Here is an 18,600-nt window from a genome sequence, read left to right as displayed (position 1 = left end):
ATCAATTCATCTATTGAAAATATCTGTCTTGTAAATACCAGAATGAAGTTCAAAATATCCACATTTATTCTTTCAGGCATTTTTCCTCATATATCATGAGTCCTACCAAAGTTCACAGCCTCTGAAACTCTTTTTTTTTTTTTTTTTGAGAAGGAGTCTCACTCTGTCACCCAGGTAGGAGTGAGTGACACAGTCTTGACTCACTGCAACCTCCTCCTCCCAGGTTCAAGTAATTATCCTGTCTCAGCCTCCCCAGTAACTGGGATTACAGGTGCAAGCCACTGTGCCTGGCTAATTTTGTATTTTTAGCAAAGATGGAGTTTCACCATGTTGGCCAGGCTGGTCTCGAACTCCGGACCTCAAATGATCCACACACCTTGGCCTCCCAAAGTGCTGGGATTACGGGCATGAGCCGATGTGCCTGGCCCTCTGGACCTTTTAATAAGAATTATTTTAATTTTAGTTTGCTCTCATTTCATCCACTTATTTTTTCTTTATAGTAAATTAATTCTCACACTGCTGTAAAGAACTACTTGAGACTGGGTAATTTATGAAGAGAAGAGCTTTAATAGACTCAGTTCTGCAGGCTGTACAGGAAGCATGGCTCGGAGGCCTCATGAAAGTTACAATCATGGCAGAAGGGCAAAGGAGAAGCAGACACATTTCACTTGGAAGCAAGAGAGAAAGAAAGCACACAAAGGCAGAGGTGCTACATACTTTCAAACAACCAGATCTTGTGAGCGCTCTATCACAAGACAGCACTAGGGAGATGGTGCTAAACCATTAGAAATCACCCCCATGATTCAATCACTTTGCTCCAGGCTCTGCCTTCAACACTCAAGATCACAATTCAACGTGAGATTTGGGTGGGAACACAGAGCCAAATCATATGATTATTTTATTCCTTTCTATCTCTAATTTCAGTCAAAATGTTGTAGTTTCTCTCAAATCACAGTCTTTTCAACAGGACATGAAATAAAAGCAAAAGCAGATAAAAGTCATTTTGAAAGAGAGAGAAATCTGTTCTCATCTTCTTTTTTTGAGTCCTTGTGAGGCATTAATAGCAGGGATCCTCTCAAAGCTGAAGAGTAGCTATCTCCTTAAACCCCAGTGCAGAAGTCACAACACAACAGAAATCCTCTGCAGGGGAACATAAATCCAGGTTCTCTATTTTATGTGGCACCTAATAAATTGAATATACTATATATATATATTGTTTCTAACTCCTCCAATAGCTCTGATGAGTAATTTTTCACAGTTTATAGATGAAGAACTAAAACTCAGAGGGATTAAGTAATTCATCTAGAGTCATGCACCTAGCAAGTCACAAAGCTAAAATTTGAATTCAGACTTTTTTGATTATTCAATTTTTTCATTCTGACTAATCGTCTACAATATTCAAACAATATCACTCTCATTGTTTTTCCCTCAAGATTCTCTGAAATGATATGCCAGAAGATGAAAACTGGGGACACTATAATTTTATTGAATGTTTTACTGTGCCATACTCTGGTTTCCCCAGCCCAGGACAATGCCTTTTCAACAGAAAGGTTAAGAGAGAAATGGTGTCTCTCTATGATGTCAAAACACCAGGAAAGAGCAGAAATACTGTAAAATGAGAAACAAATGAACAAACTATTATATGCCTATTATGTATACTTTATATCAGGGGAGCCTGCCCTCAATATTTCAATGTAGGTTCTTTCTATTTTCCATAAGTGTCAGCTGGTCTGAGAAATAAAGAGAAAGAGTACAAAGAGAGAAATTGTACACCTGGTCGCCTGGAGTGACATCACATATCGGTAGGACTGTGATGCCCACCTGAGCCTTAAAGCCATCAAGTTTTATTAAGGATTTCAAAAGGGGAGGGGGTGCAAGAATATGTAGTAGGTCACAAGATCACCTGCTTCAAATGGCAAAAAGGAGAACAAAGATCACATGCTTCTGAGGAAACAGGACATGGGCAAATTCAGAACTACCGGTAAGGGTCCATATTCAGCTGTGCAGGTATTGTCTTCATAAACATGAAAACAGGGTTCTAGAGCAGAGAACCAGTCTGACCTCAAATTTACCAGGGTGGGGGTTTTTCCTCACCCTAATAAGCCTGAGGGTACTGAGGGAGACTAGGGCATATTTCAGTGCTTATCTCAACCAGATAAGACAGACACTCCCAAAGTGGCCATTCATAGACCTCCCCCCAGGAATGCATGCCTTTCCCACGGTCTTAATTATTAATATTCCTTGCTAGGAAAAGAATTTAACATCTTCCCTACTTGCATGTCCGTTTATAGGCTCTCTGCAAGAAGAAAAATATGGCTCTATTCTGCCCGACCCTACAGGCAGTCAGACCTTATGGTTGTCTTCTCTTGTTCCCTGAAAATTACTGTTATTCTGTTCTTTTTTAAAGTGCACTGATTTCATATTGTCCAAATCCACGTTTTACAATCAATTTGTACAGTTAACACAATAGTGGTCCTAAAGTGACATATATTCTCAGCTTACAAAGATAACAGGATTAAGTAAAGACAGGCATAGGAAACTGTAAAAGTATTAATTTTGTAAACCGGTAAATGTCCATGTTAAAATGAAATCTTCACAATTTGTGTTCAGAGATTGAAGTAAAGACAGGCATAAGAAATTAAAAAAGCAGTATTAGGGAACTGATATATGTCCATATTAAAATGAAATCTTCACAATTTATGTTCCTCTGCCATGGCTCCAGCCGGTCCCTCCGTTTGGTGCCCCTGACTTCCCACAACAACTTTACATTCATTATTTGACTTGATAATCAAGAAAATTGTGATATGGTTATTTTAATTTATTGCTAGGGAAACAGCTTATCAAAATGAGTAAATACATCTTTATTTATGTAAAAATATTCCCAAATCTAGCCAAGACTAAATCCAGGCTAACACCTGTGCAAGATAAGAACAGGGTGCAGCCTCATTTATATTCCTTTTGTTTATGGTTCAATTCCTGTGCTAAATGTTAAATTTTCAAATATGGCTGATGCCTTGGTCACAGGTTATCATAACATCACTGAGTGGTTTTAGCTCTCATTTGTGAAAATCAATACTCTGAATAATCAAGCATAGTTTCATTATAAATAACTTTCTATTGTCTATAATCAATAAATAATATTTTAGCTACAGAAACAATTAGCTTTCAATAATAAAGTATAAATATAAATATAACTGATGACTTTCCTAATTGTTCTTCCTGCTGATATATTAACTTATGTTGTAGCTAGAGACAGAATATCTATTCATGATTCTTATCCAGTTGTCTGTATTTGATTAATGTACTCAAATCGTGCCAGATATTTTCCATCTTACAGACAACTCTGCCACATCTATCTAAATGTAATCACTTATCTATTTGTAAAAAGTTTAGATGACTTGTAAAAACTTTATTGTCTACATAAGCCAAAGAATTTTTGTGTTAGTTATGCAAAACCATTAAATAATTGCATCATTTCTAGTATACTCCAAATCAAACCATACTGAAAAACCTCTGCCATATGCCTGTTTTCACAGGACAAGGTTTTTAGTTAGTTTTTTCCTCTTTAAACATCTGTGTTTGTTTACTGGAAGTATAAATATTTAAAGACAGGGGAAGAAACCTCAAACTATAAGTGAAATCAGCTTTCTCAGCCCCCTGTTGCTTGAAATAAACTTCATGGAACTTTTTAGTGTGAACATGTAAGAACACTGGGCTGAAGTCAACAAAAGAATGAGTAATCGTTTGAATGTGTTGTTTATTTCAAAAGTTAATGAAGAAGCAGTTCTCTTCAGAAGGAAATAATATTAAGGTTTATTGGGTAACTAATGTTCTATGGTCCATGCTGTTAACTTTAAACTCTACCCTAGCGATTTTTAACCAGAGTTTCCAGGAACAAGCTTCATACATTTCAAAAATAAATCATAAAAACTATTTAAAAACATTTCTGAAACAAGTTTTTGGTTCATTTGTTATAAACAAGGATTTCTTCAAAATTATTTGGTACCAAATTATCACTTATATTTTTGTTCATATTTGCACTATTTTTCCATTCTAATGATTATTGTTTCATCATATTAATTGGTGAATTCATAGCAAGATTTAGGTGGGAATTTCAATAAATCTTGTTTTGTAGGGCTGCCAGCAACGTTTTGTGACTTTGAACAAGTAACTGCATTCTAATTAGATAGGGAATAATGCTGTGGAAAGTGGTGATTTCTCTGTAATAAGTCCATGTGTAAATGGTATCGTTTGTGTGTGTGTGTATGTGTGTGTGTGTGTGTGTGTGTGTACGGTGGCACATACAGATCAGCCAGATAATTTGAATGTGGAGATCAGACTTTTTGATACTATATGTCTTATTTTTCTTCCTTACTTTAAATCAGAATCTTTATATGCCAAAATAGACGAACAAAGATTTAGCGTTGTTCTAGTATACATAATCATGTTGATGGATGTCATAGATGTTTCAAATCTGCAGAGGAAAATCAGCTACAGTTAACAAAGGGGAGAAAAAAAAGTTTCCTTCAGGCAAGAGATACAAAAGCAAAGCATTTTCTGCCTTTGGTATTCAGAAGAGACTTTGTCTTACTCTGTACCATCTTCGATGTACTTATTTGTTATGAATTTGCATTTGGTACTTATGCTCATATGCCTTAAGAAGGTAATTCAACCTTACTGTTTTATATTTGAGAAAATGGGGCTTGAAATTTTCAATATTTGTCTGTGCAAAGACATGAAGGGGATTACTGGCTAAGTTGTCTATATTGTGCACATGTTTTTATTTACTTATTCTTTTGATCATCAAACGAGTGTACTCAGGTGATGCAATAATCTGTACAAAGAAAACTCATGATACAAGTTCACTTATATAAACAAACCTGCACATGTACCCTTGAACTTAAAAGTTAAAAAAAAACACAGAGTTTGTAATGTTAATAGACATATAGAAGAAAGCATCTCTAAATTAATGATTGAATCTGAGGTTGTTTGAAAATTACTTGTGTTTATTTTCATACACAAAATAACAAGTTAAAATGTTAAGTAGGCCAAGGTAGCTGGCACCAGAAGACAAACTTGAATTTCAAATCTATGCCTCATCAACGAAGTGACTTAGGGTAAGTTACTTCTGCTGTCTGTGCCTCTGTTGCCACCTCTGTAAACTGAAGTGTTTGCAGAGGTTAATTTGTAGAGTTCCCTCCAGATCTACTGGTTTATGCTGCAGATTTAAATTGTGCATTTGGTAGAATCACGCTTGCTGGGTTCCTCTGTCAAAGTGCATTAGTCCATGTGAAGAAAAAGACTTTTTTTTTTTCTCAAAAGAAAAAACAAAAGAACCAACTTCTTAAACTCCCTTCTTTCATTTTGTGAATTAGTCTTTCCTCTTTCAGCAATTTTCATTATTCTTTGGGGGTAAAAGTTGAATAAAAACTAGGGCCCTATGTATTACTACAACAACAGCATAACTGGAAATATGTCTGTTAGCATGTTTTGGGGTGGACAAAAAACTGATTTTCACAATGACAACAAAACAAACACAAACAAAACTTTTGCAAACTGTTTGTACAATTTTTCATTGCAGAAAGCCAAATCCAGGCTGACTTACACATTTTTGAAGTAAATATAGGCATCTGGGCAACTTCCTATTAAACCTAGACCTTTTTATTTACGTGAATGGAGGAAGAGAAGAGTCTTTTCCCTTTGTGATGGTTTTGCTCTGCTGTGGAACATTTGTTCCTCTCCATCCATAGTCCTAACTATCACACAAACTATTTGCTAATAATTGCAGCTACAGGCTCAGATTTGTTTAGTTCTTCATTTTCCAAACCATTAAAAATAGGTTCCTTTCCTGAAGGTTTTCCAACAAACAGAAACTCCATTCTCTTTAATTAAATCCAGTGGCTTGAAACACCAAAGAGAAGAAGTAAACTCAGGGATTCCAACGGAAGGGACTGCTTAGATCAAAGGAAGTGTTCATGTGGTACCAAGTGCAGAATGTGAATTAGAAAAATCCCTGGAGAAAACAAAAAGTGTAGTGTCCTACAGACTTCCATGCTAAATGTGGCTACACCATTTATTAGATACATGACTTAGTACAAGTCATGCTTCACCTTTCTAAGCCAAAACGTTCTTGCCTATAATATAATGATAGTACACAACTTCTGGGTTGTTCTTAAAATTAAATATAATGTACGGGATGATATAAAAGCTAACCTTTGGTCAGTGTTTATCATATGCTCCACCCTCTTCTATGCTCTTAAATATGCCTCTCAATTAATCCTTACATAAGTCCTTGAAATAGACATTACTATATATAATTTGCAAATGAATATGGTAAAATATAAGAAAGTTGAAAAGAATTATCACATGTCCAAGGTTACATAGCTAATAACTGGAACTGAAAACCACAATTTAAATAGGAATCCGCTATACTCCAAAATGCATGCTTGTATCTTGTACCCATGATTTCTTGTGTATTAATAGTACTTCCAATAAATGTTACTCTTATTTATTTAGACATTGCTAGAATAAACTAGACAGAAAAGAGCTTCAAAAAGTCCCATCTCTGCCAACAAGTATAAATACCTCAAAGCAAGAGTACCTTGAAATTGAAATATATCAGTTTCATAAAGCATTACATTACATTGAAGTGAAAGTAAAAAAATTACTTTGAGGTAAACACTTCTGATTTCACACCCAGATTCCATGTTGATATATGTCTGTTTGCACAAGTTATTTAAATTCTCTGAGTCTCAGTTTTCTCATCTATATAATGAGAATTCTACAAGCTTTATCAAAGATTTGTTGTAAAAATTAAATGATAGTAGTTGGGTCAAGAAGGCAGGCTAAGCTGATATTTCTATTTCGCCTGCCATCTGAATTCCCATCAAATGGCAAAAAAAAAAAAAACACATTTTACACAATGAAAGAGTAGCAAGGGAAGAAAAAAGAGTACCATCAGAAAATCACACATTTTAAGGAATTACTGAAAATCAGACAGCAGACTGCATTAGCTACACAGAGACATAAGACATAAGCAGATTGAAGGAATTTTGGCAAAACCAGAAGGATTGTAATAATTATGAACAAGAAATGTACATAAGAAAAACTATAAATGGACAACCATGTATAAAAAAGTATGTTTACCCTCTCTAATAGAAAAATGTTAATTAATATTAAATATTATTTTGTAACTATCTGTATTAATTTTCTATGGCTGCCATAAAAACTTACCAAAAACTCAGTGACTTAAAATAACACATTGATTGTCTTACAGTTCTACAGGTTAGAAGTCCAACACAGGTCCTACTGGACTAACACAGTCCCACTTGGCTGAAATCAAGCTGTCAGCAGGGCTGTGTTCCCTTCTAGAGGTCCTAGGGGAGAATCTGTTTTCTTGCCTTTTTCAGCTTCTAGAGGTTGCCTGCTGTGCTTCTGTGATTCAACTTAGATTATTCTAGGTTGTTTCCCCTCTTGAGGACCCAGTAGGTGGAGTGTTTTAGAATAGGTGGGCCATATAATACATCTCAGCATACTACAACTACTTATGAGATTGTCTCAAGGGCTTAATATAACATTCATCATTTTAGATATTTACTTCACGTTATATTGAAAATGGTGTCTTAATATATTTTCTGATTTTTTGTGACTGATTTAATCTAACTTTTAATGCACATTGAATGCACTCTTGAATGTCCTTATTAGAACAGACAAAATACCCACAGATATTTCTGCTTATCTTTCCAAATGAATAATTAAGAAGACTGAGTAAGGTGAGTAAACTTACTCAAACCAAATGTATGATGAATGCAGAGGAAGATAAAACACAATATTTTCTTACTTCTTCTCCTATGTCCTTTCTGTTATTCAATTTTATAGGCTTATGTTCAAAATACTACCTTTACACAGTCAAATAAATTTTTGTCATCTTTTTTCCAATACAATTGACTGAGCAACTCAACATTCCATTAGCTTTTTAATTTTTTTATTCTTAGGAATTTGGTTAACATTAGAGCACATATATGTAATAATGTAAAAAATCAGTCTCAGTAGAGAAAATCATGCTTCACTCTTGTCTATTTTAATAATAATTTTTAACTGATAAAGACAGGTGTATACTGGTCAATCTGCTTAATGTTGATATAAAAGTAAGAATTTCAAATAAATTGAAGTGGATTGCTTGTCAGCTTGATGAGAAATTTACCAGGAAACTTACCCTTTACTAATAAAAATTATCATCTGAAGGAAGAAATTAAGTTGTTTTGCAATGACACAAAGTGTGTGTGTGTGTGTGTGTATACACACACACTAAAATTTGAGCTACAAAAGTGTGTCTTGCCAGCATAATGGCAAACCTCTAGATTCTTTCCAGATTTGGGTAGATGAGAGGATTGCACATATCATATAAATAATAGGATTCTAACATTTAAAATATTTATATTATATAAAGACCTGAAAGATATTAACAGTAATTCCAATAATTGATTATACAATGGGCAACTGAAAACTTAAAATATAAATTAAAAACACTAAGCGCTTTCTGAGAAGGGATCTATGGGTATATTCAAGCAAAAAAAAAAAAAAAAAAAAAAGCCTGATACGAAGCTAAAAGGACAAAGCAAAACACAAGACTATCAAAGGACGAGGGATAGGCAGAGAGAAATTTGATTGCATCAGCCAGTGAAAGAAATCCTCCTCCTCCTATAGGAAACATCAGAAAGTATCTCAGCGTTGTTTAATTTAGTTGAAATGTAGTTTAGAAAGGAGGAAGGACTACAAGGTCTATAGATTAGAGGAAGATCAGATCTGAGCCACTTATGGTAAAGAGAAAATATGGTGCTCAGTTGAAGTTGCTACAAGATTTCTAAGTGGCTAAAAGATATTGATGTCTAGTGTATATTAATGAGAGCATTCAAAAATAAATCAGTTTTGTATCTTAATGACTATGAAGACTCATGTGCCTTTTAGGACACAGAAGCCAACAAATGCAAAAGAATCACTAGAAATTTAGCAAGACTGAACAAAGAAGCAAAGCCACTCGATGGAGATTATTTTGACAAACTAGCAGTGGAACAAAGAGACCACAATTGCCGCTTTGTTAAAAGGGTTACACAGATCAAGTAGTTGTCAGTGTCTAGATGCAGCCTAACCACTTAATGATTAATATCAGTGTAATATTTTATTTCCTACTAATTAAACTTCTTAATATAATTTGTTGTAAGAATACTCATCTAATATCTCAGCCACTGCTAGAAAGTGCGGAGGGAAAAGGGAAATATGCCTTCTGGCAAAAGTCCATGAGACTAATTATCCAAGGAAATTCATGTCACAAATGAAACTAATTGAGGTATTATCCAGATAGGTAAAAACAAAGCTCTTAATTGGCTTTTGTTCAATTTTCATTCAAAAGTTACTGAACACAAGGTTGTGTATTTGAGGTGGTTTAATTCTAAGAAAATTTTATTTAAGGTTAGGCCAAGAATGCACACCAAAGAGATCAGCAAGAAAGGAGCACTGATTCCCATAAAATATTGGCCTATAAAAGTGTTTAAGTGCTAAATCCTCCTTTCAACCAGCCCCAAAAGGTAGACTTTCTTTTCTTTGAGATTGTGGTCTTGTGGCTATGGCACCATTAGCCATAGTTGCCAAATGGTCTTCCTATGCCTTATGAGCCCTTCATCATAGCAAACCAAGAATTTCAACAGATGCCGGCTTCTCTTAACTCTTTCTCTGTAGAAGAGACATATATTTAAAAAGAGTATTTATCTCCCATTTTTCAAAGAGCATCAAGTTATTAAAACAACATGGAGCTGGGCACAGCGGCTCATGCCTGTAATCCCAGCACTTTGGGAGCTGGAGGTGGGTGGATCACTCGAGGTAAGGCACTCAAGACCAGCCTGGTCAACATGGTGAAACCCCATCTCTACTAAAAATACAAAAATTAGCCAGGCGTGGTGGCACACAGCTGTAACCCCACATACTCGGGGGGCTGAGGCAGGAGAATCACTTGAACCTGGGAGGTAGAGGTTGCGGTGAGCCAAGATCACACCACTGCACCCCAGCCTCGGCGACTCTGTCTCAAAAAATATAAATAAATAAATAAATAAAATAAAATACAAATAAAAAAAAACAACATGGAACTATTGAAGATAGAATAAGTAAGTTCAGCACTGACACCACAGAGAGGGTTGTGTTTTGCCCATCCATTTTGCACTTGTATTTACACAAGTTCCTTTCCTTTGATGGCCTACTGAGGGCTGTCCCACATTAGAGCTTTCTGTAACTATGATGTAATACATAAGTGATATTTGTTAGCTTCTTGTCATATGCTAGGCACTCTAAAATGTGTGATCTTATTTAATCATTAGAAGAAACTTTGTAATATATTATTATCCTATTTTTGTAAGTGAAGAAACTAAAGCTGAAAGATAAATAGCTTCCTAAAAAATCACAGAACTATTAAGGAACAGATAATACCCTCGAATTTAGGTTTTAGGACCTAAATTCTGAAAGGGATGCTTTGTTATAGAAAACATTTGGGTGTGAATATCCACTTTGCTACATCTCAAAGCTTTGTTTCTTTAATAATAATAAAGGCACACTAAAAATAGATGAATGTTGGGCCGGGCGCGGTGGCTCAAGCCTGTAATCCCAGCACTTTGGGAGGCCGAGATGGGCGGATCACGAGGTCAGGAGATCGAGACCATCCTGGCTAACACGGTGAAACCCCATCTCTACTAAAAATACAAAAACGAGCCGGGCGAGGTGGCGGGCGCCTGTAGTCCCAGCTACTCAGGAGGCTGAGGCAGGAGAATGGCGTAAACCCGGGAGGCGGAGCTTGCAGTGAGCTGAGATCTGGCCACTGCACTCCAGTCCGGGCGACAGAGCGAGACTCCGCCTCAAAAAAAAAAAAAAAAAAAATAGATGAATGTTGAAAGTACCTACATACTTTTAACATTATCACACTGCTATGAAGATACTACCCCTACCCTAGACTAGGTAATTTATAAACAAAGGAGGTTAAATTGACTCACAGTTCCACATGGCTGAGGAGATCTCGGGAAAACAATTGTGGCAGAAGGGGAAGAAGCACATCTTACATGGCAGTAGGCAAGAGAGAGCAAGCAAGAGCAGAGAAAACTGATTCATAAAACCATAGGATCTCATGAGAACTCACTATCAAGAGAACAGCATGTGGGGAAGCTGCCCCCATGATACAATCATCTCCCACCTGGTTCCTCTCTCGAAGTGTGGGGATTCTGGTGATTACAATTTGAGATGAGATTTTGGTGGGGACACACAGCCAAACCATAAGACTACATTATAGTTTTGGTAGCATTATTAAATTAGATATTTTGTGTAAAAATGTGCAAAGTATTTCATATACAAATAGTAAATATTCAATAAATGTGAACTATTATCTTTATAATTACAACATGAAAGTAATTTACCTTCTGCTCCTTTTTATGATTTAGTAAATTCCAGTTTATGCCAAGTACTGGTCAAGATGATTGATAAATAGATTCCATCTTTAAGAAGTGCACAGACCTGATGAAAAGATCCATGAAAGAAAAAAGAATATTAGAAATGTATATGCTATAGTGGACAGAGATGTACTGAGTTTGATTCATTATATAAATGAATATTAATACTTAAGTCACGTCTGTAGAAGAAGATTGACTAAAGAGGGTTTTGTAAAGGAATTTTTTTTTTTTTTTTTTGAGACAGAGGCTTGTTCTGTCACCCAAGCTGGAGTGCAGTGGTGCAATCTTGGCTCACTGCAACCTCCGCCTCCCAGGTTGAAGTGATTCTCCTGCCTAAGCCTCCCAAGAAGTTGGAATTACAGGCATACGCCATCATGCCCAGCTAATTTTTGTATTTGTTAGTAGAGATGGGGTTTCACTATGTTGGCCAGGCTGGTCTGGAACTCGTGACCTTGGGATCTACCCACTTCGGCCTCCCAAAGTGTTGGGATTACAGGTGTGAGCCACCGCTACCAGCAGGAATCTTAATATTCACTGAAAATTAGAGAATTGTTACCCTAGTAAATTATCTATACTACTTTCTTGATTTTTCATTTCTATTATTTCCAATGGGAAGTCTGCTGTCATTATCTGTTCCTCTCTGAATATGTGTTTTCCCCCCTCTGGCTCCTTTTAAGGTATTTTTCTTTATCATTTGTTTTAAGCAATTTGATTAGGATGTGCTTTGGTATAGATTTTTTTGCACTTTTTTGTGCTCAGGTTTTGTTGAGCCTCTTGACTTTGTAGGTTTAGATTACTTATTAAATTTAACAATTATTCCCTTATTTCCTGTTTTTTTCTCTTAGTGTTACAACCTTCTTTGGAAACTTCATTTATACATATATTAGGCCACCTGATGCTATATTACTGCTCATTAATACTTTGGGATTTCCATGGTTGTCACTCGAGGTTTTATTGTGTTTTGCAGTTTCTATTGCTATGCCTTTAAGTTTGATTTTTTCTCTTCAAACTCTAATTCATTGTGTTGTTTTTAACTTAGATAAGTAGTTTTCCTCTTTAGAAGTCAAATTTGTATCTTTATTTCTTCTTTCACTTTTTTAATATGCTTAATCTTTTCTTTCTTAAACATGTGGAATGCAACTTATGATAACTGTTTTTAAACCCTTGTCTACTAATTCTATTATCTAAATTATTTATAAACTTATTTCTATTGATGGATTTTTCATCTTTCTTCATGCTGATAATTTATGAATGGATGTCGGGACTTTGTGCATTGTGTGCACAAAGTGTGCACACTGTGTGCATTGTGACTTTTATTTTTTTGTGTTCTGGATTTTTTGACATTACTATAATATTCTTGAGCATTGTTCTAGGGTGCAATTATGTTACTTAGAAATGTTTTGATCTTTGTAATGCTTCCTTTTGTGCTTTGTGAGGCTGATTCGGGACAATGTTTCTTCAGGACTCATTTTGACTATTAAGTCAGCACTATTCGGAGTACTTTATCCAATATTTGATGAATTATGAAGTTTTTCTACTCTGGCTTATGAGAACACAAACCATTACTGGTCTTATGAAAATGCCAAAGATTGTTCTTTTTGCTCCTTTTGGATGCCTCCCACACCCCTGGGTCTGAAGTAGTTTGCATACACAAATACAATGATCAGTACTCAGTTGGAAACTTGAGGAGACCCTCTTCAAATCTCTAGAATCCCTCTATGTGTAGTTGTCTTCTGTCTGGCACTCTGCACTGTGAACTCAGTCTACCTTAGCCCTTCTGGATTTCTGTCTCTTCAACACAAGGAAATTTAGATTCCACTTAGATACCTCCTGTATGTGCTGCATCCTGGAACAGCCCCTGGACAGCAACTTGGGGCAACCATAAGACTCAACTCATTGGTTTCACTTTTCTCAGAAATCTCTGTCCTGTACTACAGGAAGGTCAAAATTTAAAAATCATTGCTTATATATATTTTTGTATTGTCTGTTAATTTTATCATTGAGTGGATAAATCTAGTTCCTAATGCTTCACTATGACCAGAAGTGAAAGCTCCTGAATGTATTAATTTTAGGATGCCTTTTAGTCATCCAAGTGAAGATGCCAGTAAGCATTTGGATATTTGGCTCAGGAGTCTAAGGGAGTCATCTACTTGATAATATCAATAATGAGTATAAATATCAGTACAAAAACAGAGTCTTAGGCCACTCTGCAATTTAGAGCTCAGGAAAATGAAAAGAAGCTTATAAGAGAAAAAGAGGAGGAAGCCAGAAAGTAACAGGTAAACTAGGCCCATAGAGGGTCATTTGAGTCAAGTGCAATACGTTCTCTAGGGAGAACAAAGTATGAAAATGGTCGGGCGCTGTGGTTCACGCCTGTAGTCCCAGCACTTTGGGAGGGTGAGGCAGGTGGATCATGAGGTCAGGAGTTGGAGACCAGCCTGAACAACATGGTGAAACCCCGTCTATACTAAAAACACAAAAAATTAGCCTGGCATGGTGGCACATGCCTGTAATCCCAGCTATTTGGGAGACTGAGGTAGGAGAATCACTTGAACCCGGGAGATGGAGGTTTCAGTGAGTGGAGATCACTGCATTGCACTCCAGCCTGGGCAACAGAGAGAGACTCCATGAAAGAAAGAAAGGAAGGAAGGAAGGAAGGAAGGAAGGAAGGAAGGAAGGAGCCCAAAAAATTACGATTTGATCTAGCAATGTACATGTAATTGGTAATGTTAAGTATAGTTTTTGTAGGGTATTAGGAGCAGGGGGAAGTCTCATCAGAGTGGATCCAATGTACGTGAAAGAGAACCAGTATACACAACTCTTTTAAGAAGTTTGAGGTAAAGAGAAAGAAAAACAAAAAGAAATAAAGAGGGAACGTGAGATGAATACAGTTTTTTTTTTTTTTTTTAAGATGGGAAAAATAATGGTTTGTTTGTATAGTGATGAGAATGATTCACTAAAGAGGGAAAATTTACTGTTTCTGGAGAGGTTGGAGATGGGAGAATTATTGAAGTAATGTCTTTAGTAGGTCAGAAGGGATGGGATCTAACACCAATAGAGAGGTGGCCCTAGGTGGGATCATGGATAGTCCATCCATAATGCTTTTAGAGCATACTGAATACTGCACTAAATGGGGTAAGTAGATGAGGTAGGATTTTCTGGAAATTTCTCTTATTGCTTGAATTATCTTAGTGAAATACAGTTATCAGATTTGATTGGCAATAGTGGAAGAGATGTTAGCAATTTGAAAGACGAACTTTTATGAAGTATCTAGCCAGAGGAATGGGAGAGAGGGGAATTTGGAAATAGTAGTTTGATTATTGGGCTCGGATAATGTCCCATTTGAGTTTAGTGATCGTGAATTTTGAGTGAGACCAGTCACCTGGCTGTCTCTTCTTCCATTTAGCTATGCAGATACCTATTCAGAGCACTTGGAGAATTGTATTCATAGCTTTTTCAAGCTAGTAAAATGAAGTAAGAAAGTGCCAAGAGAGTTGAACAAGTAGCAAAATAATGTTTGTCAAGATTAACCATGGAGTTAAAGCTAGATAAGGAGTTATGTAAGAACAAGTGAAAAATAAGACAAAAATTATAACAGAGTTGGATACACATAGTCCAGGCATTCTTCTATGTGTTTCACATATATTAACTTGCAGTTAGTAGAAGCATCAATGGATGGAAAACAATGGCCTCGTCAGAAAATTTTTGGAATTGGTTTACTAAAGACAGTGAGTTGAGAAAAGAAAAAGAGCCTGCCCAATTAGCTTATTGGAGAGTGGTTCTCAAACTTTAACATTAGAATCACCTGCAGGACTTTATAAAACTCAGATTTCTGGATTGCCCTACTACAGAGTTTCTGATTCAATAGACCTAATACATTTCTAGGTGATGTTTCATGATGCTGGTTACATTTTATGAACCACTGTTGTACATCTATGAGAACTCTATACTCTAGTTTACTCCCAGTTGAAAAGGCAAGAGAAAATGTAATTCACACTGGAATGTGAATGATTGAAAACTCACAGAAACTGTTAGTTTTATTGAAATTAACCTACAAATATACATATAAAAAATATATGTATGTGCATGTTACTGTCATAATTCCACTACAAAAAAATGAAGTTTGAATTATTAAATTTAATGTACTCTAAATAACAAAATTTTAAGCCTGGTACCAACCTTAGATCAAAAAAATCTTCTCCCTGTGGAAGTGAATTTAAGAAAAAATTTGTCTACCATAACAATTTATTTCCGCTGTTCATTGGTACCTGTTCTTTTCACTATATGGATTAATACTTTCACTTTAATTTTTTAAATTTATCTCCATATAAGAATCGGGACATTTTTGCCAGTCATTGAAAATTTGTTTAAAATGAGTAGTCTGGGAAAGCACTTAATAAATATTAATTAAATGAATTAATAAAATAGAGGATGGTATGGTGAATCTAACTGGATGGAAGAGGAAACATGAAGAAACAAAACAGGAATTTCTAGAAAAGGGCAATAGTACATCCTGGGAAATTTGAGTCACTTGCTTATAATTCTATTGATGGAGCTATATGACTGATATGTATATTCTATTCAGTTCCATCAAACAAGGTATATGGTATAGGGTTAGGCATGTAACAGGATATTCATTATTAATTATGGAAAATCCTTGTATACAATCGAAGTAATTAATGAGTGGCAAACTATGACCCCTGGGCCGAATATGGCAACAATATGAATGCTATTAAGGTTAATTGGAACACAGCCATGACCATTATTATACTTTTTGTCTATGGCTGTGTTCATTCTACAACCAAAAGATTTGGTAGTTGAAACAGAGATAATAACATGGCCTGCAAAGCTGAAAATACTTACTGTCACTTTACAGAAAAAGTTTGCTGCCCCACTGGTAAAGATTCTGGACAGCATAAACCAGGTATTTTGGATTCCTGTGTTTTTATCCATATCATAAAAAATCACTCTTATTCTAATGTTTAAATGAATCTAAAGTCCATTAAAGCCAGGAGAAAAAAAACAAAATAAAAACATATCTCATCTACCTTTGCATACAACTACATCTCAAAATCAAGTTGATACAACCTCTTAGGGCATATATTCTAGATGTTATGTATATATTACTTTTCTTACACTTTGTATACCAAAATTTTTATTTTAGTTAACATATTACAATTTCTTTTTTCTTTTTTTTGCAGAGACAAGTGGACATTTATTTGTATGCCTTTTTTCCTATGTGTATTTCAAGTCTTTTTCAAAACAAGGCCCTAGGACTCTCCAGATTCAATTATGTCCTTGGGCTTGGTCAACTGCTGCAGGAGTCTTAGGGAGCCTTGTACAAATGCTAGAGTGACTCATTTACCAACATTAAACCTTAAGATAGATGCAACAAAGCAGGACTACTTCCTCCACAGAATGTACTGATTTCAGACGATGCAGCACCCAATGTAGAAAACACTGGAATTTTTCCTTGGAACTGGACTGTGATGAGAGGTGCTTGCCATGAACATAGGCTACTGTCTTTTCTTTGAGAGGGAGTTTCGCTTGTTGCCCAGGCTGGAGTGCAATGGCATGATCTCGGCTCACCGCAACCTCCGCCTGGCAGTTCTCCTGCCTCAGCCTCCCGAGTAGCTGGGATTACAGGCATATGCCACCATGTCCAGCTAATTTTTGTATTTTTAGTGGAGATGGCATTTCTCCATGTTGGTCGGGCTGTTCTCGAACCCCCAACCTCAGGTGATCTGCCCGCCTCAGCCTCCCAAAGCATTGGGATTATAGGCGTGAGCCATCATGCCAGGCCAGCTATTACCTTTTCTTTGACCCAACCTTTCCAGTTTTTGAAGATAAAGCAGGAAATAATCTTCTCTGAAGATACTTGATAAAAATTTCCAAAAAGTAAACACATGCTTCCACTTCATTGATAAAAATTTACCACAGTTTGACACCTGGGTCTAGTTCAGCTGACGGATGAGCTGATTGATGCCTTTACCCCGATAGCCAGGTGTGCCTATCTCCTTGAGGAAGCCCACTCTATTTTTGGTAACACGATGGGCCACTGAGAGGTGGAAAGGGTGCAAGAACCATGAGATCTCCTGGAAATGCTTCCCTGGGAAGGCAGTTTCATAAATGAGGTCTTCCAAGCAAATGAAGCCAAACTTCCCTAGGTGCTCCTCAATCGCTGTGTTGTCTGTCAGAGGGATGGTCTTATTTTTGACCTTGGCTTGTCCATGTTTCAAAATGAGTTCTCGGACAGACTTCAGATTTGGAAATCCCCAAGTCACATAAGGTTCCACTATACGCAGCATTTTTAGGTTCTGGGGGGTGACTTTTACAAAGACACCACTAGAAATTTTCTTTAGGTGAAGTCTTGCAATGGTTCTCTGCACCAGTAAACTCACACCATCAATTCTTTCAATGTGTACAACAAAGGCCAAGGAATGTTTATCTGGCAATTTCAAGGCATTAGGTTTCACTTCTAGTCATCTGAGATGCACCTTGTCATGTTTCTGCCACCAGGAATCATGTAGGAATGATTCCAGTCGCTTAAACCTGAGCCCTTTTCCTTTCCTCTGCTCCTTCTTTGCCAAAAGTGCCTGCTTTGCCTGGGTGACTTTGAGGGCTTCATAAGCCTTCCTCTTTTTCAGCAGATTTTCTGGAACCGAAGGGATTTTTCTTTGCTCTTGCTCCGTCATCTTTCTAGTGGTCAACATATTACAATTTCTTATACAATTTCTTATAACATTGAAATTGTTTCATATTACAATTTAGATTACAATTTCTTATAACCCACTAATAAAGGAGATATTTATTATTTAAATATAGCAATGAAACTTTTTATTTTCTCATTTGTTTAACTCTGTCTCTTCCTCATTGAGTATAGGAAATTATAGCATGGAGGAAAAAGGAATACATATTCATTGAATGCCTATTATGAACTGGGCACTGTAGTAGCTAATTTATAAACACAATCTAACTTATAATCATTCAAGGAAATTTCTGTCTCTGAGTATTTAAGAGAGGTTAAGATGTAAGAATTTAACCAGAACTGTGAGACACAAAGCCTACATTTTATCCACTAAATCTGTTAATATGTTTTATATTAAGTGACTTAATT

At 36.1% G+C, this 18,600-nt stretch overlaps 1 pseudogene; it reads right to left on the bottom strand.

Moving 5' to 3' along the window:
• Positions 1-17,437: 17,437 nt before the first annotated feature.
• On the bottom strand, positions 17,438-18,184 carry LOC117063840 (annotated as a pseudogene).
• Positions 18,185-18,600: the final 416 nt, after the last annotated feature.

The sequence above is a fragment of the Trachypithecus francoisi genome, unplaced genomic scaffold (assembly GCF_009764315.1).
Source record: "Trachypithecus francoisi isolate TF-2019V2 unplaced genomic scaffold, Tfra_2.0 Lachesis_group19, whole genome shotgun sequence".
NCBI lineage: Eukaryota > Metazoa > Chordata > Mammalia > Primates > Cercopithecidae > Trachypithecus > Trachypithecus francoisi.
Note: the sequence above shows the minus strand (reverse complement) of the source record. Positions and strands in the feature narration are given on the sequence as shown.